At 33.2% G+C, this 25,021-nt stretch overlaps 1 protein-coding gene across 1 annotated transcript in view; it reads right to left on the reverse strand.

Moving 5' to 3' along the window:
- LOC118192756 (beta-1,4-glucuronyltransferase 1-like) overlaps window positions 1-14,620 on the reverse strand; it is a 66,494-nt gene extending 51,874 nt beyond the window's left edge. Inside the window, exon 1 of the mRNA XM_035363769.2 lies at window positions 14,444-14,620. The gene's annotated coding sequence lies outside the window, so the exon portion shown is untranslated. The remainder of the gene's footprint in view (window positions 1-14,443) is intronic.
- Window positions 14,621-25,021: the final 10,401 nt, after the last annotated feature.

A 25,021-nucleotide genomic window follows, 5' to 3' on the forward strand; every position in this document is an offset into this window, starting at 1 on the left:
GCCTACAGTATGATACTGAACTCGGATACCAGATATTTTCTGGATGATAAGCAATACTACTTTCATGCCAGATTAGGTGGCATCAGATTAGGAATAAGTAACTAATTTGCTACCTCAGTAACTCTTCTGCGCAAGTTCGTTTTGTTGACAGCACTATATACGTCACTATGCACTTTTACAGAAAACGTTGTACTGAGAACATGACCTCCCATGTGACGTTTCCTACACATTCCATTATTTTAAATGACTTCCAAACTCTTGTAAAAACACTATGTCTGAACTCACTAGAGACACCTGTTATTATTCGTCCTTCTTCAATTTTGCCAATAATATGGCCACATGTACAAACATCTAAATAATGCCAAGAGGGCATATCGAAAATTATTCTTTCACGTTAAATTTTGTTTTTGAACAACAAAGGTCAATACGTGTCAAATCCTTTATCTTTTTTATCAATACATCAGGTGACGTAAAGCTTCGGCAATCCGAAATTTGCACGCGCATAACACGTCTTACTGTATCCTGCATTTACGCTAATTTCTACGTTTTCCTGCCTTCCATTTTGTGGTGACGTTCGCTTCTAATGTCATCCGTTCTTAGCAATTGTCCACCAGTGTATTAGACTTATACACAGCATTTTGTTCCCAAATACGTATTTTGACACAAAATCGCACTTTTTTCTGGAATAAGATGCCATTTTTTTTCTATCACTCAAATTATGCCTAAAAACCAAATTTTGTAAAATAAGGTGGAAAATTTAATGAGCAACTCAGAAATTCGCCTTGATGTACATTTTTTACTTTGTGTTAAGAAATTTCTCAGTTTACGACAACCTGTTTCACTTTCATTCTGTGAGAGAGAAGAAAATTCCTTTTTTTTCTTTCTTGCATATATTTGCATTTTGTATTACATTCTTTAATCACAGTTTTTATTTTTGATTTATTTCCTCTTTAGATTTTATTTTAATTATTTGAGTTGAATGATTGAATTATAGTTCTTCAAACAACTATTTTAAAAATTTCTATTTAATCATCTACTGTGTTTTTTAAGTACAGTCGCATTGTGTACATTTATGTTTATTCATATAAATGTTTTCTTTAAATTTAATTTTATTTATTTGAAAAGCACTTCTTTGGAAAAAGTACTTTGTCATCCAGTATTCGGCACGAATGCTTTGAAAACTGCACTTTGGACTAAAAGCAAAAAATAGTAAATACGTCTTTCAATGGGCTGTTTAGAAAGATACGGTTATGAGTGGTTAGCGATTTTGTCAATGATCCTGAATGTCTTTAGAGGATAGGCGTTTTGAAGGCATGTGATTAAAGGAAAGACTAGTTTCATCGACACTGAAAACATTTTTAAGTGCTATCGTACACCTTTTTGTATAAATTAATAAATCTTCGTCTGAGGCATCTTTGAATTCTCCATTTATGATAAGATATAATGTTCAATGGCGTAATTTAGATCTATACAGCTCTTTAGCGAAAAACAGTCTCCCTTCGGGATGTTATTTCTTTGTCTTTTTCGCTGATATAGGCCCATCTAATGGAATATTTGACGCACTACACTTAGGGAAAATCTCAGCAAAATATTATTTGAACTCCATTTGTTCTCGTCGAACACACAATTTTCGTTGACGGTTTTTCCGGAAACTGATGTTCTTTCTTCTTTCAGAAGCATATACTTTCAGTGATGACACAAGAATGTTCAGTTTTTCCAACGGTTACTTATTCATAAATTTTGCATTCTTATCACATTAGTGTTAAATTTTAATTTAAAATTATTCAGTTACATCTTTCAGGGAGACTCCTTTTTATTTTCTAAACATTTTAACTGTAAATTAACTTTAAAATAAAATCCGGAGAATAATAATTGTGTCAAAACTTGCTTATCAAATAACAGAAGAAGAAAATATCTCCCAAATGTTTTGGTCAACAGAATTCAGCGTTTATGCTGTCCCACCTAGTGATCCAATATAAATATCGGGTGCAAATATTCTAAATCAAATCCTTTTGATAATTTTGAAGACCAGTAAATGATATATTAAAGAGCATATATTTTTTTCAGAAAACTATATGTAGCAAGCAAGAGGAGGAAAAACTAGCTTTTTGAAATATTCTTTGTGAGAAGTTTAACACAAAATTTATATTTGATATATTTTTTCTAAAATACGAGGTATGCTCAAAGCCGTCAAACACTTGAACTTAGTTTAAATTATTAAATACTTAGTTTAAAACTACGCTATATAATTTTTCGTGTGTAAGTGTTTCGTTTTTATGGAAAAAAAGGGAGTAATCACCTCAAACATTGTCAAGTTTCAATAAGCCAAAATTGAAGGAACATATCCTTCGAAAAAAATGTTAAAATTTCGACTTTGAATTAGTATCAGTTCTAAATAGTATGTTTCGATATTCATTTTGACTTACCTTCGATTTTCTAGTTGCGATAATTACTCAGACTAGTAATCGAAGTTTTAGTGTATATTCGTAGCACAGCAATATTAAGTAATCAGAGAGTATTTAAAAAATTAAAACATTGCAGATGTTACATTAACGCAACTCCTCTCTTAATACAAACACGATGGGTAATAAAGGCTTGTAGCGGTAGGTTATTGTCACGGTTATAAGAGTTAGGTCGCATTTTTTTATCTTTTCCATGACAGGAAAAATTTTCTTTGAAAAGGCACTTCAGTTTTGTGACGCGAAACTAGGAAACAAATCTTGAGAACACGAGGGATGACTAAGTATACATACTGTTCAGGGCATAGCGGTTCCATGAAGTGGTTATTGACCGATCGGAAGATGCTCATCGTTCGATACAGCGGTTTTCGAATGAATAACGTAAGATTAAATATCGTCTGCTGAATTCTCAGCAACTTATGTCAGCAACTGAACAAAATTGTAGCATTGTTTTAATATCTAAGCTTGTAAAATAAACCTAATGTCATTTAATCTAAACACCTGTCGAGACATTAGGTATTTTTTGGAAGCAGGTAAGATGAAAAACGAGCAATTGCCTTCGCCGGGAATCGAACCACGGACCTCTGGAGTACCGGCCCAGCGTGCAGAACCACTACACTACGAAGGCACGCCAGGAAGGTGGGAGAAACGTCTTATATACTTCCCCGTTTAAAGGGCGACTGGGGTTTCTAGGGGACCCAATCGCCAAATTCTGGGTGAAGAGAACCATCATCCAACATCTCTTTTAATTCAGGCGCCATTATAGAGACATTAGGTTAATTAGAAAAGCCAGAAAGATGAAAAATGAGCAAACGCCTTCGCCGGGAATCGAACCACGGACCTCTGGAATACCGGCTCAGCGTGCAGAACCACGAAGGCACGCAGGAAGGCGGGAGAAACACCTTATATATCTGCTTAATCTTTTCATGGTGAGTAAATCAAGGAGATAGTCGTTCCGTTTTAGCTTAGATCCCAAGAACACTAAGAGCAAATGTAATTGAACGTTCATTAGCAGTGCGGCTTGGAAGTTTAAAAACTAACTTAACAAAACTCCGTTATTTATAGCTGAGAATAAAATAATCCTTTAAATATTTGTAAATTAAGTAGTAAATCAGAATCTGTAAGATTGCTATTACATTCCTGCTAAAAAAATAAGCAAAAAGGCAAAACAAGGAATAAAACAAAAATATTTTTGATGGATATGCATTAAACTGATACAAGAGGTTGGTGTGGCATAAGCAAACAATAAAGCAAAGACACACAAAAACACATCTATTACGACCATCGCATTGCGAAAAGCAAATGGGTCGGAAGAATGTGCAATGGAAACATCACGCTAATATCGGGTATGATACCCTCTAGTTGAAATGCATGCTTGACAAAGGTGAGGCAAGCTGGCAATAGTGTCTTTGATCGCTTGTTGTGGTAGTAATGCATGTAGGAGCTTCTGGAGGGTTCCTGACATTGCGGCCTGCTATCCGTCGTCACAACATGACCCACACATGCTCTATCAGATTAACATCCGATCATCTAGCAGGCCACTGCGGATATGGAATGGTTTCACTCTCCAGATAACTCCACACTCTATGCGCGCGGGCGTTATCGTTCGTATGCATCACGTGAGTATCCACACCATCGATAAAAGGACGTACAAGAGTGTGTAGAATTTCGTCGCTATATACGAAGGCTATAATGGAACTACCAGGAGTCACATAGAGGGCGGTGTGTCACGTAAGGTTTGCTTGTATCCCAGCCCATACAAGTAAACCTCCTTCTCTGTAATGGTTTCTTTTGACAATGTTTAGAGCCTGATAACGTGTCCTAGCCCCTCGTCGTATCATTGCCCTTAGGGAATCATTCTGGATGTTATATTGAGAATGATACGTAAAGAGGCGACTTCTCTGGTGTCCAACTGCGATGTTGTCGGCCTTAATTCAACGGCGTTCTGACATGAAATCGGGACAAAGAACCACAAACCACATATCGTTGGGCGTACATCACTTTTATGCGGTTGACGCGATACAGTGTGGTGGGATATGGGTATTTCTGAAGCAGCAGATAAATACGACGTCAGCTGTCGTCTGTTAGGCTTCATAATTTAATCTCATAGAAAATTGTGATTATCTAAAGGCAGCATAAATTAAGGCATCACAATTCCACATCAGCATTTTTTTCGACATAATTAACATCACTTCAAGACTTCAATCAATAAAAATGAAGCTTACTTCAGACTAACTATAAAATTTATCAGAGCTTTATCAGAACTTACTTCAGACTAACTGTAAAATTTATCAGAGCTTTATCAGAACTTACTTCAGACTAACTACAACAGATAAATAAACTTTAACAGACTTATGAACTGTGAATTTTTATGAATAGTGAACTATTTATGATTTATAAACTATTTATCAACTGTGAACTATTATTGCATTTCAAACAAATCATCAAAATCCAATTTTATTTATTATGTATATAACCAAAATTTTGTATCTAAATCTTTATTTGTATTCTACATTATGCATTCTATATTCTACGTACGTACCATCAAAATTTCTGTTAATATTTATATGAATTCTGTCAATGTATGTCAAGTATATGTCAAAATTATGTATATATTAAAATCAAAATTTTTATTGTAATATAAAATTTTAAATAAACGTGGTCCCACTAAGGGAGCAATAAAGCTGAAAGTCTTCATGGAGGCACAGCTGCTCACCCAGTGGTCTCCTGTCGTCTGTTAGGGATCTACGGCGTGTTACATATAGTACCAGAAAGCGATCCTCTTGCTTGCCGTTGTGGTGATCTTCCGTCGTCCAAACCCGCGTCTTCTACAGAAGTTTTGATCTTTTTGGTAACGATTCCACAGACTATTGATGACAATATGATGCACAATCACCTCTCTCACAACAGCGGATTGATTGTCTTGCATCAGCTTATAACATCCCGATAGTCCTCCAACGCATTTCATAGTGCAAATAGTTCTTCAGCTCATGCTTTCCAGTTTGGTTACCTCGGATTACATGACTCTATGACTCCTTGTCAATTGACCCATAGGTCCAGCATGCTCCTTGTTAAGACGCTGTGGTGTGACTGCGGGATTGCGTTTTATTCTAGTTTTGGTTGCTTATTTGCATTTGGGTCTACAGCATCTACCTCATACATAAATTATATGTTTCAGATCCCTTTTTTCATTCGTACATTTTATGTTGCTTAAATTTTGGGCACGAATATATAACTGGAAACTGAAGTTAAAATCCCTCAGACTTTACTAAACAGATAACGAGTTATGGCTACATTCAGAAAAACTCACAAAATACAAAAGACGTTTTAAATGCCCTTTTTTATTTTACTCTCAGTTAGAACATAAAGGCCTAACTTGAGATGGAGATGAAATTTCCACAAATTGCGGATATTTTAAATTAACAGAACAGACAGCTGAATTCGAACGTCGATAACACAGTCCAAGATTACACATTAAATAGAAGAAGCTAGCTCATTTACTTTACCAGCGCATATTTAAGTCATCAGATAGCGAAAGTTTTCAACAGAACTGACTAAAAATACTAATAGCTAGACGCTTTGTCGACGAAAGATTCAAAACGCTCAGCTTTAATACACTAAATAGTTAATTTGCATTCTGACGAGGAAGAAGTACAGAAGTTATAATAAATATTTAAATCATAATAGTTGGTTAATTAACATGAGATACTTCACAAATCTATTAACCTGGCTCTTAGTTTTTAGCAACCCCACTAGTGGCTGAGCGGTTAAAGGCTGCTGATAGTTTGTCTGGTAAAAAGTGAGAGAAACCTTATTTTGGACGCTGCCACGCTATTTAATCTTCGTCCAGAAGAGCAAATTTTCTAGTACAATAAATAACCTTGCTACTTAGCGGAGGTCTTTCAAAGGAACTCCAAACTTACTTACTTGGAAAAGGAAAAAACTACTTCCTTGAAAGATTAAATTCTTCAGGAATATACCGGACATCGAGCAATTTCTTTTTTCGGCTTGCATTAACAATTAAATATACAATAATGAATAGAAGGGCCCTTAAGCAATTGTACACAGATATGCACTCTTTATTCTATAGGATGTCGTGCGTCGAAGCAATATGTATGTTTGGCCTCGATTAACAACGAAATACCCTCCGGTGATTTATATAGGTTTTCTTCTAGGAAGCTGCACAAAATTATGCATACTCGTTCTTTGAACCTGATAGAAATGAACCTACTTATTCGGGTAACGATTTCTTTTGAAATTGATGTTGCTAACGTAGACATTGCTTCACAGGAAAATTTTATTGCATACCAAAGTAGCTAGTTTATGATTCAAAGATGAGTAGGATAATACAGTGAAACCTCCCTAAGATGATAAATCATGGATCTATATATATTTTGGCCTTTAGTGAGGTAACCGCCTCCTAGGAGTTATAATGAGTACTAATATTTATTCATATTAAAGAAAATGCTGGACACGTTCAGAATTGCTTCTCTCAAGTAAATGATAGTCAATACCGATAGTTAACATCAAAGAAATACTGGTCACTTTAAAGAGGTTTTTATAACTACGGGAGATGATCGCCGATAGCTGTTTCACTGTTTACCATAAAGTGTTGATTCTATGAAATAATATTTGCTATTCCGTGAAATTGGAAAATTGGGCGCTTTTGCTTTCCCCATATCTGTTCTTGTTGAATATGATTTTATAGTTGTACTTCTCACTTACTATTGACACTGACAATGACTTAAATACATAGCTAACTTTTATTTGATGTTCCTGCAGATTATTCTCAATCTCGTTTAATTCCTGGTAAATACTCGTTAGATATGCAAAGTTATATTTATGTGTCTCACTTGTTTAAAGCACATTAGCGCACTAATTTTCAATATAAAAGAACCTGATACACAAATGCAGATGCTTGCCCCAAACTTGGGCCTTTATAAGCTTGTGAGAGTAACGTTGCTGAAGGTACATTCCCGTGAAAACCATTTGAAACATAAGCAACGTTACTTGGCGAAACATGATGAAAGATGTAAAAGGGGCGGTTACTACTCGATTACTAGATGTAAAAGGGCTAGAAGGGCTCAATTACTAGATGTAAAAGGGCGATTACTAGAAGTAAACTACTTACTTACTAGATGTAAAAGGGGCGGTTACTCAAATGTCTTTGAAATCTAATTTCAAATGAGAGATGAAAAACAATTGTTCTAAGCAGTTGTTTCAAGAATGACCACATAGAAGAATAGTAACAACTGGTCAGAATGAAAAATCTTATGTGAAACATACAAAATATAATTTAAAAATAGACAAAGTAATGAAATTTCAAAATAAACAACTTATACAAAACAGGAAAATTCTGTGCTTGTTTTCACACAAGAAAGAGGGAATTCTAATAGTCCTTAGTGCCTTATTTTGTACCTGCAAGGTTTTACAGTCGGATTCTGTACCTCTGACGCAGGCTGGAAAGGGATAGCATAAACCTAGTACAATGTCAGAAAATGTTTTCTTAAGCAAAAAACTGAGTGAAAAATTATTTTGTAATTAAAAATCTTTTTAACAAGTTTAAATTAAAAATTAAAAAAATTTAAATATTTAAAAATACCAATATGTGAATCTCTGCATCACTTGAAACATACTTGTAACCGGAAGTATAGGTCTGCAACAAACACTTGAGAAAAGAAAGATTAGGTAGACTTCAGTGGACACGGTTGTGGAGTTTTACTTGATTTGGAACTGGTGATCAGTCTAATAACCTCTACGGACATAAAATAAACTATTGCTATATCTGAAGTAATTAAAAAATAGTTAGAAGATATAATAACCCTTTGTTTTAAAAACAATCTTTAGAACAAAAATGCATTTTTGATGCTAACAATATCAGCCACAGATCGTTGTGATGCAATTAAAAGGACAGGTGTCAGCAGCGATATAATGTAAAGCTGCATGATTACAACTATTAGAGCTGGCAGGAAAACTAACAAGTAGCGTGCAGGCGAAATTAGAAACTCTGTCTTAATCTTCAAAAACCTCAGTTTAAATAATGGGTATCCCGTGTGCATTCTGGTTAGGAAAACGGAAAGAATGAGTTATAGTAAAGGCTGAAATTATAAACACCTGATTAATCTAAATAAGCATACTGAACGTGTTAATAATGGAATTTTTACTCTCTCAAGACCGCGCATAAATTAAATTTTATATTGTTGCCTGCTTATGGGTTCGTAATAAAATATATGCACAAGTTTGATGAAAAGTTAATAAAATGTATTCTTATCACAAGAAATAAAACAAAATGCTGAATATTTTCCTCAGGGATATTCGTACAATATCACACAGTAGTTATATTTTAAGCTACTAGAACGTTAAATAGAACACAATTTAAAATGGCAGAGATAGCTAATCCGATCTCAAAATTACAGCAACTTAGTAAACAACAGCTAACAAACAACTGAACTGAGATGTTTTGCTCCGGCTTTTATAAGGTTTTTAATCAGTCACGAGAAGCTTCGGGTAACTTCTATTTTCTCGAGGTTTCTGGAGAGCAAAAGCAATTACGAGATATCTATATGTTAAATGCAGCGTGCTCCTGTATTTTTACTTTTTCTGCGTAGCTTTCTCTTAAAACTCGTCACGCGCTGCATTACAAGGGGAAATGAAACAATTTTAATTACAATTTTACTAACAATAGCAAACCAAATGCAAAATTCGTAACAATATTGATAGAACTCTTCTGACATCTCTGATGAAATTGCTTTCATAAAATTATGTGCTTGTCTTTAGAAATTTTATATATGTAATTAAATAAATCAAGTAGCTATCTTGTTCGAACACCCTATATATAGGTACATAACATTTAACATTCCTTTCTATGAATCTAAAAGCTACCTATTCAAGTAATATGCATACATAAAGATAAAAATTCTTTCTGTTGCTTACTTTAGAATATGCTATATACATGGTTACAGCCGAAAACATCGCGGCAAAAACATCGCGGGCGAAAACGTCGCGGAGAAAACAACGCAAGGCGAAAACGTCGTGCTACAAAACATCGTGGGAGAAAACATCGCAAAGAGAAAACATCGCAGTTCTAAAACATCGTGGTACAAAACATCGTCGTCGAAAATAATGCGGTTCAAAAACTTCGCAGTTTAAAAACATCGTCGTCGAAAATATCGTCGTAAAAAATAAAGTATCTACAAATCATCGCATGACGATAACATCGTAGACATGCTTTTTTCAGGCCTTTAATAATTGTAAATGGGTATTCCCATAGTGATTTGTGAGCGCAAGATGTAAAGAAGGATAATTTTTACTTTCATATTTTTTATTAACTAATAAATTTTTGCTGAAAAAGTAAGAAGGAAACTTAAGCATAGAAAATTAAATGCAACTTAATAGATTATACATTTTATGAAAGATTACCAGTAAAAAATTTATAAAAAATGATTTATTAATGGTCTTTGTTAGTTAACTATGTCGGTTTAAAATTCTATTAAGTGCTATAAGTTGCATTAATTTTCTATGGTTAAGTTTCTTTCTTATTTTCTCTGCAAAAATTTTAATAGTTAATTAAAAATATGAAAGTAAAAATTATCCTCCCTTACACCTTGCGATGATTTGTAGATACTTTATTTTTTACGACGATATTTTCGACGACGATGTTTTTAAACTGCGAAGTTTTTGAACCGCTTTATTTTCGACGACGATGTTTTAGAACTGCGATGTTTTCTCCTACGATGTTTTGTAGCACGACGTTTTCGCCTTGCGTTGTTTTCTCCGCGACGTTTTCGTCCGCGATGTTTTTGCCGCGATGTTATCGGCGGACACCATATACATATAATGACTTCAAAAATTGTTCTTTGAAAATGAGTTGCATAGAAGTATTTTCAACGCATTTTAAGAACCTTGCCCTAGAGCATCTGAATACATTATAAGGTATAGAAGGAGTAACTGCAGAAGATGCATTAACATTTTAATTCATAAATATAAATCTTGCAACTAATCTGCATAAAAAGGGCAAACTAAATAATCATCTTAAAAGGCAGGGCCAATTGGTATGAGAATAAAAGTGATGATAGACATTTTACATCATTATGCCTAGAAGTTAGAAGAAAAAGAAGTTTATAGAAAAAGTTAAATTTCATTAAACGACTTTTTGTACGGATTTCACTACATGCTAATGAAACAGATGTGTAAAATAGGTGTATAAATTTCTAGGCTGCAATATTTCACGTCTTTTTCACATCAAGACATCACTTAAATTAATCTGGCATGAGAAAATTTTAATATCATTAAATTGTAATCTAAATATATTGTTATACCTTCATCAGTGGCTTTCCAACGAGAGAAGTCCGTAATTACAGTTGACGCATTAAAAAGATCAAGATGTAGAGTTCCTCACTTTGTAATTCGAAGTTAATGTTGGAAGTGAAGAATCTTAAGAACTGATAAGCGAATAATCGCTTGGGTTCTTGTGACAGGAAACAACAAGTTAGAAGGGTAACTAACACTTTATTATTCCAATAAGATTTAACAAAACTCCGCCTGGAAGTGTACAAACAAAGCCCTCACTTAGGCTTGAACTTAAGAGACTAAGAATTAAACTAAAACTAAGATTAACTAAAGAGATATAGCCGAAGCTATCAAGATTCAAATCGAGTTGGCCCCTTAAATTATTTGACTACGAAGTTTATCAAGAGCTTGAATACGGCCGAGCGTAATAACAGCTTTGAGAGAGAGAGTGGCCAAAAAGGCAGACGCGCGTAAATCAGAAACTCTGATTCTCTCTACCTCTGTAAGTAACTTCGTGGTTTAAATACCGCTCCTCCTCATTAAATATTCAGCAAGATTCCATAACTACGTTCTGGCGGAAGTAGTAAGTTGAAGTTAAGAATTTGACAGGAAAGGAACTTAAAATTTAATTGTTAATAAAATTAACATAATCCTTACAAAGGCAAATAACAAGGTATGGTACTTTAAGGAAAAGAAAATTTATAAAGTAAAAGAGTTTAAGGAGAAATCAAGACATAATTAAATTTTGCATGATACATAAATACGTATACGTCATGGGGAAAAATGCTTCAAAATTAAACAATTTTTTCACTATGGATAATAAAGTTTCATTACATAAGTCATTTGCTTAGGATTTCTTGACAAAGAGGTGAAATATTTACATCTCATTAATTCGAAATAAATATCCTTAAACTGTGTAAAAGAAGAAATGAGGAATTTAGCTGTAGAATATTACAAAATTATTACATCTGTAGAATATCACATCTCTGTTTTGAGCGAGATTTCATTTTTGACTCAGTTTAATGGACAGGGTAGTTAGTTTGGAGATATTCACTCACTTAAATTTGAGACAGAAGATTAAGAAAAGCAAGCTTTGACTAGCGTTGATTTTTAAATAAAAATTTTTGTTATTCTTATTGCGTAAAACGCGTTAATACTACTGAACTGAGGATAAAAGCCTTCTTGGGAATTTATGTAAGAAAACAGAGGATATTTTGTGTTATACGTAGACAAAAATACTATCATCCTCTCCAACACCCCTCTTCAACAAGTCGGGGTAAATTACGGTTTTTGCTACTTTCAGCATTCGTGAATTTGATGGATCCAGAGCAGTAAATGACGAAAGTTCAACCTGCTTGAAAGGTAAAGAGTTTCTGATTTAAAATTAACCACAATCTAAGAGTGGTGGTGTGTATTTAATTATGGCAAAGCACACTAGGGCTATCTGCCTAAGGGGAGGGATGCCTTTCGTGGAGGACTTTCTAAGGGAAACTGGCTCGTATACACGTTACACATGGGGAAAACCACGAAAACGCCCATGCAGCCAGCCCGTTCGCGGGATTCGAACCTCGGACCGAACTACCAGTGTTCAGCGACTTTACCGCTCGGCCGCTGGTGGGCTCAATCTAAGAGTGAATTTCATTCATATTTAGACTCGACACCTGTTACACTAAGAACATTTTTCAATGAATGAATTTATTTAATTTCTTGACTCGTTTTAGCCCAAAGAGGCGATTGGCCAGAAGGGCTATTAGTCTCAAAACGGCATTTTGTGATGGTTCATTACAAACCGCGAATCACTTTTTAAGTTGTTGCTACCAAATATTATCTTCCTGTATTATAGTTAAAAATTAAATAATGAAAAATCTGCAAGTATGTATGTATGTTTCTCGCGTTGTGAAAAAACGACTGTACCTGCATCCATCAAATTTTGAATAGCGTAATCCTCCATCCAAACATGCGCACCTGGAAGCCCGAATATTGAATTTTGAATTTGTTTTGTTATATATTTCATATTTTGTAAAATTTTAACGAATTTTTGGTTAACAAACTCAACAATTTTAAAGCGAGCAATGGCAACACTGCACGGAAAAAAACATTTTTCTCTCCAACGATTTTCATACCATCTTCAGCGCGCAAGACTGTCTATCGGAAATTCTAAAGATGTTTTTAAATATTTTGTGATATTGCTGTTGAATTGAATTTTATGTGGTTTAAGTGCGAAGAACATGATATTTAATAAACATAGGTAACACAAAAAGCGATAAAAAATCCCTTTGGGCGTAATATAAAATCTGAACGTTTTCAGATTTTTTAAAATAATAACCTGACTATTTTTGGACGCTTGTAATTTCGCACTATTTTTAAGCATATTTACAAATTTCCTTTTTTAGCACGTGCTTTTAATATCGCTGATGTAATTATTAAACGCACTGAAAAAATATTTTGATGCTTATATGTTACGGTTTGCAGGTATACATAAATTAATATACAGTTTGAAATATGTTACATATCACAAATCTACGAGAAGCTTTATAATCATTTATCAAAGACCCGTCTTTTTAAATCTTTGACACGCAAAGTTCACTTCATTTCTTTGAAACAAATTTGAAGAGTATTTTAATATAATTATAAACGCATAATATTATTAATCAAAAGAATGGAAGTAAATTTTTGAAGTTTTTAAAATTTATTTTAATAGAAAATTAACTTTGATAACTTTGTGGCGTAGAATTCGGCCATCATGTTCATCCATTAGAAAACAAATATGAATAGAGAGAATACAGGAACCTCTGAGGAATCCATTAGATCGTCTTATTTCGCGATTCTGTTTTTAAAAGATTATTTTATACGCGCTCCCTTACAACGTTAATCAATTTCGTTCAGCATTGAAAGACAGACAAATGTGCAAACATTTATATATTTTATACTTTAAATTAATATAAAATTTTTAAAAGAAAACTTTACGCACGAATTATTTGCTGTAAATAAAGTATTAAAAATAATAAATCTTGCATACGTCTATTAGTTTATTATTTTGATGCTTAATAACAAATATAGTATGTAAGTAAGGTACAATAATATATTCAAAATTTAAATAAAATTAAGTTTAAGTTTAAAAAAATTAACATGCATTCGGTTTTTTCCGTAAATAAATATTTTAATGAATACTTTTAAATATTTTTTATTATTTAATATTTCTATTAAATAAATATTTTTATCAAAGTTACCTAAATAAATATTTTTATTAAGTTAATTAAATAAATCACTACCAGTAAAACATAGAATACTTAACTGTTATTATTAAATTAATCATAATTCCATTTTAATTGTTCACCAGCACTCTCTAAATAAGTTAAAAAGGTATTGAAGTAATTTATAGCTCTTTAGGTCAAGTTACCCCGTCATGTACAACAATACCTTCTTTCTTCTACCCTTTTTTAATTTTTAAAATTTGATCACAATGTATCGTTTTCGATATTTAAGTTTTAAAATTTGCTGACTTATTATTTTACGCAATAGAGCATTATAGAAAATTTACATACGATAACGTAAGTCCAAATAAAATAAAATTAAAAGATAAAGAAATAGTCATATATTAATCACGCTAATAACCTTGGAAAGACGTGATCTTTTAAACAAGAATGTTAATGAAGAAGGGAATGTGGGTGAAGAGTAAGAAAATCAGAATTTACCTTCTATTTGCTGATCCTCATCTGAAGTCCTTTCGCCACTGTCCGTCACTTAAGCTGTCTGCTTCCCTGATCTTGTAACTTCTCATGTCTAAGCAGGGATGAGGACACGCATTTTTTGCGTTTATGTCTTACGCAGGCGTGGCTTTTGATGTAACAGCTGCACGTCGTGAGGTCGGCAAATGGAAATTCTGCCCTCTGCGCTTTGAGTGATGAGGCGGAAACTTAGATATAAATGACGGCTTTGCATGTTTGGCGTTGAACACGCACTAATAAAAGAGAGCACGTTTTTCAGTCGTTTCTAGGATCAGAAGCGTTAGAGTAAATTGTGTTGATATTCCACTTGTTAGGCCCCCTTCTAATGTTTACATGAATTGTGAGTTAATTTGTCAAACGAAATGGCCTTGTAACTAAATTGGGTATTCTCCTAAATAGTAAATGGCATGGTGACTTTTACCTGTCTTAAAATATTCGAAACATGCTTGTCTTATAAGCGAAGGCTTATATTTTCTTTAAACACCAAAGCTCATTTATAACTTATTATGTAGCATATGTAAGAAAACATAACCTGGCTCACATTTGGTTTTGAATACTTGTACTTTTGAAATCGATTTACATAGATTATGCACTAAATACTGAAACACTGACTCCAAATATTTTTTCTAATATGTTATTTTGCTCTTTTTTAAGCCTTGCTTGTTAAAATATCATTAAAATGTTTTGTAGTGAAATAGTTTATTTGAAATTTGTTATCAGTAACTCATATAATAATTCCGACTGTCGAAAGTTCTGCTGAGATGTTTTGGTACATGATATTTCTTATCATAATATTTGTTTTAAGTGAAAATAAATCACAAGAATTATCGTCTGCATTTGGAAACTGTTAGTTGCTTAGCAAAACATATTAATAATTTCATATTTGATGTGAACATGGCAAGATGTTAGATGTTAATTACATTAAAGATGGTTAAATGTTCAAAATATCCCAGACAAATAATACTTGAGGAAAATAGGTCAACTATTTTTGATGCTATATAACAATGGAAATTGCGTGGAGCTATTGAAAATGTTCTGAAGTCTTGACCATATTACAAGCTAACACGAAGGAATCGGAGATTATTGCATGAAAATTCGAACAGGGAGAGTAGAAAAACTATTTGCAAAAGAAGTTAACCCTGATATCGTTAAAAGAGTCATTAGGGCATACGAATACAGTGGAGATCAACAAGAAGGATATTCATTCTTCGTTAAAAAGTAAACAATTAGACTGAGTGTCGTAGAATTCATGGTAAATGCAGATGTGTGAAAAGTTAATAATTTCGGTTCGATGAACGAATTGCTGTGTGGCGAAAGACGAATGCCGAATTGAATCAGAAAAACTTACTTCCTACAGTTAAGCCGCAAGGTGGAGGCGTAATAATTTAAGGGCGTTTCTCAGCTTCTGAGATGAAAAAGTTAGTTTTTGTAGAACATAATAGGGATCTACTATGACTATTCTTAAATAAAACGTAAAAGCATCTGCTAGAAAACCTGAAATGTAAATTACATTGAACCTTAGTCATTATAAGGATCCTAAACATACAGCCCTATATGTTAGGTAGTGGTTATTACACACACTTCCAAAAGTTAAGCACGAAGATGTAAAATGCAAAAAAATCAACAAATACTGCTTTGATTGACACAAAATTCGACAGGAGGGTAGCATATATATCTATGCACAAAACAAAATCAATACAGAAATGAACACAATATTAAATTTTTGTAAGTTATCAGATAATGACATACTGGAGACTTAAACAGAATTATGTATGAAGTGAAAATAAACAGCATAAAATGAAAAAAAGAACATCAATAGGGTATGTGATCCCCCTCATCTGTATATAGTTTACACCTTGTGATCGTGCTTTCAATTAGGTGGTCAACCACCGCAAAATTAAACAATCGCCATTCTTCTTGGGGAGCAGTTTCCAGCTAAATAAAAGTGGCTGGAGGTGGGAAACGTGAAGATACAGCATGGCCGAGAGCATCCCAAAGGGGATTAAGGTCGGGAGAATATGCTGGCCACGCCATACGCGCAATCCCTTCACTCTCCAGGTAGTCATCGACGATGTCAGCTTTATGGGAACGTGCGCTATCGTCCATTAAAACAAAAGTAGGGCCAACTGCTTCAGTGTACAATCTCACAATGGATTCTAAGACTTCATCTCGATACCGGACAACCGTCAAAGAACTCCGTTTAAAGATGTGCAGATTGGTGCGGTATCCTAATGAAATCCCTGCCCACACCATAATGCTTCCGCCTCGAAATGCGTTATATTTGGTGATGTTTTGGGACTAATTGCGTGTTCGTTGTTCACGCCATATCCTTATACGCTTGTCATCTGGCTCCAGAGCAAATCTTGACTCATCATCACTCAGTAAACATGACATTGCCCCAGTCAGACACATTCCAATTGACATGTTCCCCGCACCACCACTGTAATCGTTCCCCTCTTGATTGGATGGATAGAGGAACACAAACTCGAGATACCCGGGCGTACAGTCCACTCATATGTAATCTTCGGCGTACATTAGTTTCAGAGATCGCCTTATCAATGGACGCTGTAACCATAGATGTCACACGTGTGGAGGTCGCTCTGCGATTCCACTTGGCTACAATAGCAATATATCGATCTTCCGCGGGGGTTGTGACCCTTGGGCGACCGGCTACGGGCCTTCGGACAACTGTCTGTGTGGTTTGGAATTGTTTCCATAAACGTGAAATTACAGAATGATGAACGCCGAAGAAAAGATAAACATCTGTGATTGACTGTCCTGCTTCAATGCGCTCCACAGCACGCCAGCGCTCAGAATCTTCCATTCGTCTTCTGGAAGTCATAGAAACACGTATGTCGTGAAACCAAATTGTACGAAAGTTTTAAACACCTTCTATCAGCACTTACAATCAACTTCTGTAACCCTTCATAAAGCTGGCTTCTTATAAGATTGCCTTTTTTGCATATTTCTTGACATGAAAGCGCGAATGGCAGTTACCTAACATTAATGCATACTTCCGTCTACCTCTGCAGCGAATTGAATCCTCTCCAATTCTGATTGGCTTCTGGAAATTAACATTTTCCTCTCCATGCTTAACTTTTGGAAGTGAGTGTATATAACTGCTAAGAAGTATCAAAGTTCTTTAACATTCTTCGGATTTAAATACTATCGAACAGGTATGAAGTGAGTTGGAAAAAAGAATAAGAGATCATGAGATTTCTTCCACAGTTGCACTTTTAGAGCAATTCTTACGAAGGAATGGAACAAAATGGAACATTCTTACACGAAAAAAACTCGTTGAATTCCATGAGTGATGAAAGGAGGAGAAGTCTGAAAAGTATAACAACACAAACTCGATTCAATGAAATGTCGAATTCCCTGCTATTTTATGTTTTTATTAAATACGTACTGTTTGTTCAATTTGTCTGAATACTTGAATCTTTTTCAGAAAGTTTTGAATAAATTATTATTATTACTATTATTTTAGTGAAAACGTTTTGAATAATTTCTTTTTAAAACAAGCAGGTTTTAAAAATGATGTCCATAAATATACGTAAAAGAAGAATGAAGTTATTTTGGTAATATTTAAAAATAAAAGTGAAACTACAAGTGTCTGAAGATAGATGTGAACCACTATATTTGCTTAGCTTTACCTCAAGGTATGATTCGTAGAACATTTAATTTATCTTTCAAACAGAATACTTTCAGCATGCGAGAGTTAAATTCATTAAACTCATTAAAATTCATTAAACATGCTAACATTAAACAGTGTTAAGCTAAAATTCATTAAACAGTGTTAAATTCATTAAATTCATTAATCATGCTTTCTTTTAATATCTTCAAACATTTTGGACCGTTTTACATATGAGACTTTCTTATATTTGAAAGAATAGGTAAACACAGCAGATCCTTTTTAAAATGAATATTACTCGCAAATTAGCAATTCAAAAGACAGAACAGATATCCTGCTTTAATAACCTAGAGAACATAGTATTTTCAAAATAAAAAATGCTTTGAAAACTATTGTACTCAAATTTATTTTGCGGATTATTTTGTTCGCTTAAAAATGTAAATTATATATTTTTTACTATACTTGCAAATAGATGCGAGCACTAAATTCTGTATGCATACACAAGTAGTGAAAACGAAACCCAATCTCTGTTTCAGTTTTACAAATCATGATGAAAGAAGTAGGAAAACGAAAACTGGAAGATGGATTTGAGTTAAAAATATATTATTTATACCTAAAATCCGAAAGAAGTGTTTTAATTATCCAATAAATGAGATATAAATAAAAGACTCATAAATCCAGCTGTCAAAAAGCATGGTATTCCTGTATAAATAATTTGTTTGAGAATGCAAGGCCGGATAAGAAAAAGAAACGAGAAGTGAAAGCAAATTCTGAAAATATAGCCGAACCAATTTCATCTCTATCCTCTTCAAAGTAGCTTCCATTGTACATTTATGCATTAGGTCCCAAAGTTTAAAACATGATTCACTTCTCCTTGGAAATATTTTAATTGTTATGTATCTAGCATCCTAATTGTTATGTATCTAGCACCCTAATTGTTATGTATCTAGCACCATTGGATACTTTCTAATGCATCAAGGCTACGAATTTAAATTTCAGTTACAATTAATCACCTAAGTTGAAAAACACATGTGGTGATGCTTTGTATAACGAACACAATCCTTTCCATCACACCATTAATTAGCGGGGCGCTACTTCTCATAGGTTATTATGGATGCAATTTTGATTCTTTTCTGACTTAGGAGTGATGTTATATAACCAAAAGCTGATATTCCTTCCACATAGGCAGTATTTAAAGAAGTATTTCAAACATTGAAGATTTTAAAAGTCCCGGGCTGCAGGATGTTTGTTATTGCTCGGCATTTTAGAGAGCAATTACTCGCTGTAGACTGGACTATGGCTTCGTTTTCTGTGGATAGACACCTTTCCTTTTACTGAAACTAGATCCTGTTCACTGTCAGGTCTTGCGGATTTGTTCCTGAACCTTCAGATTATCTCCACCTCAGAGCACATATGCTAATTATTACGAACCATCACTTCAATTCAGACTTGAAGAGCGGTTTCACCAGTGTTATTTTAACATATCAAAAAAAGAAAAAAAAAAAAAAAAAAAAAAAACTCAGCATCTTTTTGAAGTTCTTCTGCTTTATGACATATATAAACGTTTATTTAGAACATGTTCATATCATATATCTTCTTTTTAATGGTTTGCTTATTGAAAAATATTACATGAATGATTTAAATATCCAGGAAATAAAAGATTTTAAATTCACTCTTGGAAGGAAGCCCGAATTTGGTTTCTGAATTTTTTAAGCATATTGTCAAAAGAAACACTATGGGTTTATATACAAACAATAGTTTCCTGGGGCCTAGACACAAATATCGGAGCTAAACTGCCATATGTGCAAATGGGTGGAAATAAGTCAGCCAAAACCTGTTGGGAATAATAAAATAAAATCTGTTGGGAATCAATGCAATATACGGGCATACGGGCACATGTTTTACTTCTTTAGGGTTTTACAAATGTTACGGCCAATCATGAGCGAACTAACGCTCACAGAATGATCCGAAAGAGGAAAACGAAGTTCTCAAACCTAATTTCCGCTAAAACAGTTAATACCAAAAACTCTCACTGAGCCTGAACAAGCAGAACTATCTCATAGATCGAAAAGTAAAAGCTCTTGCCGTTTACTAAGAAAACGTCTGCCATTCCAGAAAGGATTTTGTAGTCTTTCCCATTTATTTTCAACAGGTGCACTAATCAGCATCTCTACGGAAGTATATGATAGAGAAAAAACTGGGAAAATAATAAAAAGCTGATGTCCAGTATCTAGGATTTCTGCTTAACGCCTGGAAAATAAGAGTGGTTATTCTTGCAGTCTGGCAAAAGAAGTCGACATTTAAAAAAAAATAATGAAAAATTATTTACTTTTCTTAAATATGGTTTATAAACTACGGAAATAACTATCGAATCAAAAGTAAAGTGACAAAATGCAGCTCTAGTCCATACTAATATCTGCAACATCTAAAGGGTACTGACAGAATTAACTCATATAAAACCCACTGGCATTGTTATAAAGTAGATTTGAGTATTAACCATTAAGTCAGAGATCAAACATTTTCAATAGCTTTGAAACCTATGCTATTATGAAACCTATGCCTATGCTATTTTGAAACCTATGCCGGAAAATATTTTTGTCAGAAATACTTAAAAATAATTATTTAATAATTTATTACTTATGTAAATAATTTGTGCGTAACGTTTTTTAAAAAATATTGTTGTGTGCGTACGGGTTCGTAATAGATTGAATGCACAAGTCCGATAAAAGGTTAATTAAATGTATTCTTAGCAAAAGAAATATAACAGAATGCAGGAATTTTCCTCAGAGATATTCGAACAAGTACACAATATCACGCAATATAATCAGTAGCTATTCTTCAGACGACTAAAAACGTTAGAATACAACGCAACGCAAAGAGAAAGCTAATCCGATTTTACCGCGAATTCGCTACAGCTAACTAAATAACTGAGCTGAGATGTTTCTCTCCTGCTTTTTAAAGCCTTTAATCGGTCGCGAGAGAGTTCTAGTAATTTCTTTCTTCTCGAGATTTCTGGAAACCAACAAGAGGAATTAAGGAATTACGGTTACAGCTAACATAGTAGTCAATTAAATTTATTAAATATAAATAAAAGATATTTTCATTTATTAAATGTTAAACTCGCGTGTTCCTGCATTTTTTCTTTTTCAGCGTAGCTTTATCTTAAAATTTATGACGCGCTGCATTCCACCAGGAAATAAAACAATTTTAATTGTAATTCTACTAACATTAGCTATTTAAATACAAAATTCGTAATAGTATAAAATATATCATTCCCTTAATATTCGAAAACTCATTCTTAACATTAGCAAACTTGTTTTATTCGATTGTGTTAATTTTAATCACAAAGCTGACATGGGTCTAAGGTTGTCTTCAAGCAGAAGTTTGGTTCATGTGTCTTAAACACAGATTACATTCAGGAGTTTTAGATCTTTTAGAACATCATTCGCATTTTGCTGCATTTTTACTCCCTTGTTCGAAGTAAAAAGGAAGCATTGTAATCGAGAAAAATCATATTTCAAAGAAAATATTCATTTTGACTGCTATCGAATGCAATTTAACGAACGATGCTTTTGCGTGACATCCGTACGTAAGGGCAGAACATTTTTCTCCCAAAACATTATAAAACTGATTTAAAATGAATTCTGAAGAGATTCCTTCGTGGCGTCTTGTACATATATACGTATGCATGTATGTATCTCGCATAACTCAAAAACGAGTAGCCTCAGAACACTGAAATTTTGATATAAGACTGCCATAACATGTTGCACCTCACAGTTTGGTTGCAATCGGCCGCACCAAAAGTATATAAATATATGCATTTATATATGTCCATTGTGTTATTCGGCTCAGTGAACTCTGTATTTTTATTCTTATATGTTTGTAAGTTGCGCATTTTTTGATTAAAAATGACTGAATTATGTTATTCTTATTTCCCGATTAAGGTTTTTATGCCTTTACTTAACCTGCACGCAATAATTGTGGAATTATTCACAATTTAAAAGTTTTCTAAGTGCGGCTAAGCCTAATTTTTGTTTAGATGGCAGCCATATTTGTTTACATTTGAAACTTAGCAGAATAGTGGATTTGTTGTCAATCTAGAGAAACTAAGTTTCGCAAGAACAAAGTAATGTCTTCTTTTATTATTGCGAATTAAATTATGTTTAATTCCTTCTGGAATTATCATTTAAGTTATTAGCTAGTGTTAGTAATTACTTCCTTTATTCAAAAACATTTCCATTAAGCATTACCTTTCTAGGGAAAAAAAATAAAATAATAAAAAAAAAAATAAATAAAAAAAAATAAAAAACTGTTGTTGTCAATCGGGAAAATACATTTTTTTTTAAAAAACCGTTTACACTTGTTTTTGCGTAGAAACTGTACTTAACTGTAATTGTAATTGTAAAAATTGTAAAAATAATAATAAAAAACAACTGTAATTGCAAAAATTGTTTTTTTTTTTTTTAAACTGTACTTGGTGTTTTGTGTTTTCTTATATCTTTCAATTTTTAATGAAAATATTTTGAATTTTTATGTATTTTTTCCTTGCCATGGATTAATTAGTAGCACATGCGCATTAGGTAAGCGGCGCTGAATCGTCTGTGAAAAACTATTCCTTTTTCATTTGTTTAATTTATGTTATACATCGTTTTAGATTTATTGATCGTTTTAGAATTTTATTTAGTATTTTAATAGAACTTGTGGTAATTCTTCAGATGATATAATTTTTGTGCACTCTAAGTGATAAAATGAATGAGGTGTAACGCTGTTAAGCGAACCTAGCGCCGAAATGTCGCGTAAAGAGCGCATTTATTCTATTGTGGTTTATGCGCTATCGACGATGTAGATTATGTATTCTATTGTGGTTTATGCGCTATCGACGAAGTAGATTTAATTTAAAATTCGTTAACTGTTAATTCAATTTGTTTAAATGAAATGCAGGAAAATTGCGTATAATTTAATATTCCGTACAAGGAAGTGATGTAGTGTATACATTAGACTTTTACTATTGCACAGCACGGACCCATTTTGGTTTTATTGTTTAGCATAAGATAAAGGCGACACAGTGCATTTCATATGATGGTAAGTTTATACCATAGATTTTAAAAGTGGCTCAACTATAGCATTAGGAACATTGAGCGAGATCTATCTTTCAATATAAAATTTTGTATATTTATTAATTTTAGATGGAGGAGTCATTCTACATATCTGTGAAGAAAAAAAATTGAGCTTCCTGATTTTTCAATATTTTACTAATATAAGCTGATAGATAAATTAGGGATATTTAGTGCCTTTTTTCTTTAGCTCATCCTCGCAAGGTTTCACGAAACCGAGAAATTTTTATAGTTTTCCCTAATGGCACTTTATAATTTCATTCTTATAAGCATGAAACTGAGCTTTTGCCATAATCAATTTATGAAGCTTTCATCGAATATTTTTCCCAAACCTCTTAAAATTCACATGTATTCCAAGGTGAATAATTCCATACGTATTTTTGCAGAGTTCACCTCAAAATTTGAGGAAAGAATGAGAAGAATTTCGTATTTAATTTAACTAAGAATATGAAAGATTTATCCGTATGTTAGTATTCTGTCTGTTCTTCGTCTAGTCACCAGAATGTGTTTTAAGTGATATTTTTGTCACTGTTAATACAGCTGACTGTTTATTTGTTTTACGTAGTGAAATCGTATTTATAATCACTATCACTTCGTAACTTTGAATCAGAAGAAATAAACATCTTAGAGGCTGAAGTGTTAGTTTGTTGCACTTGTTGATAAGAATGGATAAATTCGGTTTCCGTAGATTCTTGAGGAAATATATTAATGAAGTTGTCAAACCTAAATTTTATTTTAAAATCTTGACTGCAAATCTCGTAGAAAATACGTCATTCTTTCTCACATGCATGTTAGTTTCTCTACATAGACGTTCAAGCTTTAGATTTTGCATGGCGTTCATAAAGCGTTAATAAAACGAAATTTCGTCATAAGTAAGTTTGCCATTAAAACTGACATAGGTGTTTGGAACCAAAACGGGAGTTAAACGTTAAAAATTCATAAATTAGGAGTACATTTGTGGAATTAAAATTAAAATAATCTCTGCTAAGAAAATATATATCATACAAACGACATTTAATTTCTCTCAAATGTACTATGGTATAAAAAAGAGTCGGAAGAAAACTGATCTACATAGGTGAATGAACTGAACAGGCATACATCAGTCGTCTGCTCCAAATAAATAAGTATATAAAAGGACAGTATGATAAAACTCACATTTTTCATATTCGCGGTTTCACGAAAACTTGAATTTAAAAACTAGAGCAATGAAAAATTAGAGCTGCATCGATAAATAATAGTTTTTTTACTTTGCGTTGCACCGTGATTTCTTTCAGTAAATGCCTTGTAGATTTAAAACGTGTGTCGAGTATTTCGAGAAAATATCTTAATTAAGCATGAATTGAAGGTTAAAAATGCCGATGAAGCATATTAATTTCAAATATGAAATACCATCTCTTTACCCACAGTGCTATCAAGATTTAAAACCGCGTCAAAACAAAGCCAAGCAGCCACACATCAAAATCCACTGTTTAATTCCTAGAAAAAAAAATGGAGCAAGAAACGATATCAAGGCCGCCATACCCTTCACTGAAACTCGACTAAATTTCTTGATGTATCATCGATGGATTTAACGTTCCTGGACATTTAAAAAGTGGGTTGGCTAAATGTCGTTCTTGGATTTTGGAAACTTTTTAAGAGGAATGGGATAAAATACCTCATACAAAAGGCTTTATTGTTTTAGAAGTTATGGTGCAGAAAGATAATGAAGAATAAAGGTTATCAAGAAGGACATTTGAAACACAAAAAATTGTCGGTGTAATAAATTTTATTTCTGTAAATACAATAAAATCTTCTAAAAAT

Source organism: Stegodyphus dumicola, chromosome 3 (assembly GCF_044657685.1).
Source record: "Stegodyphus dumicola isolate Sdum_Otavi_A_Nest chromosome 3, ASM4465768v1".
Lineage (NCBI taxonomy): Eukaryota > Metazoa > Arthropoda > Arachnida > Araneae > Eresidae > Stegodyphus > Stegodyphus dumicola.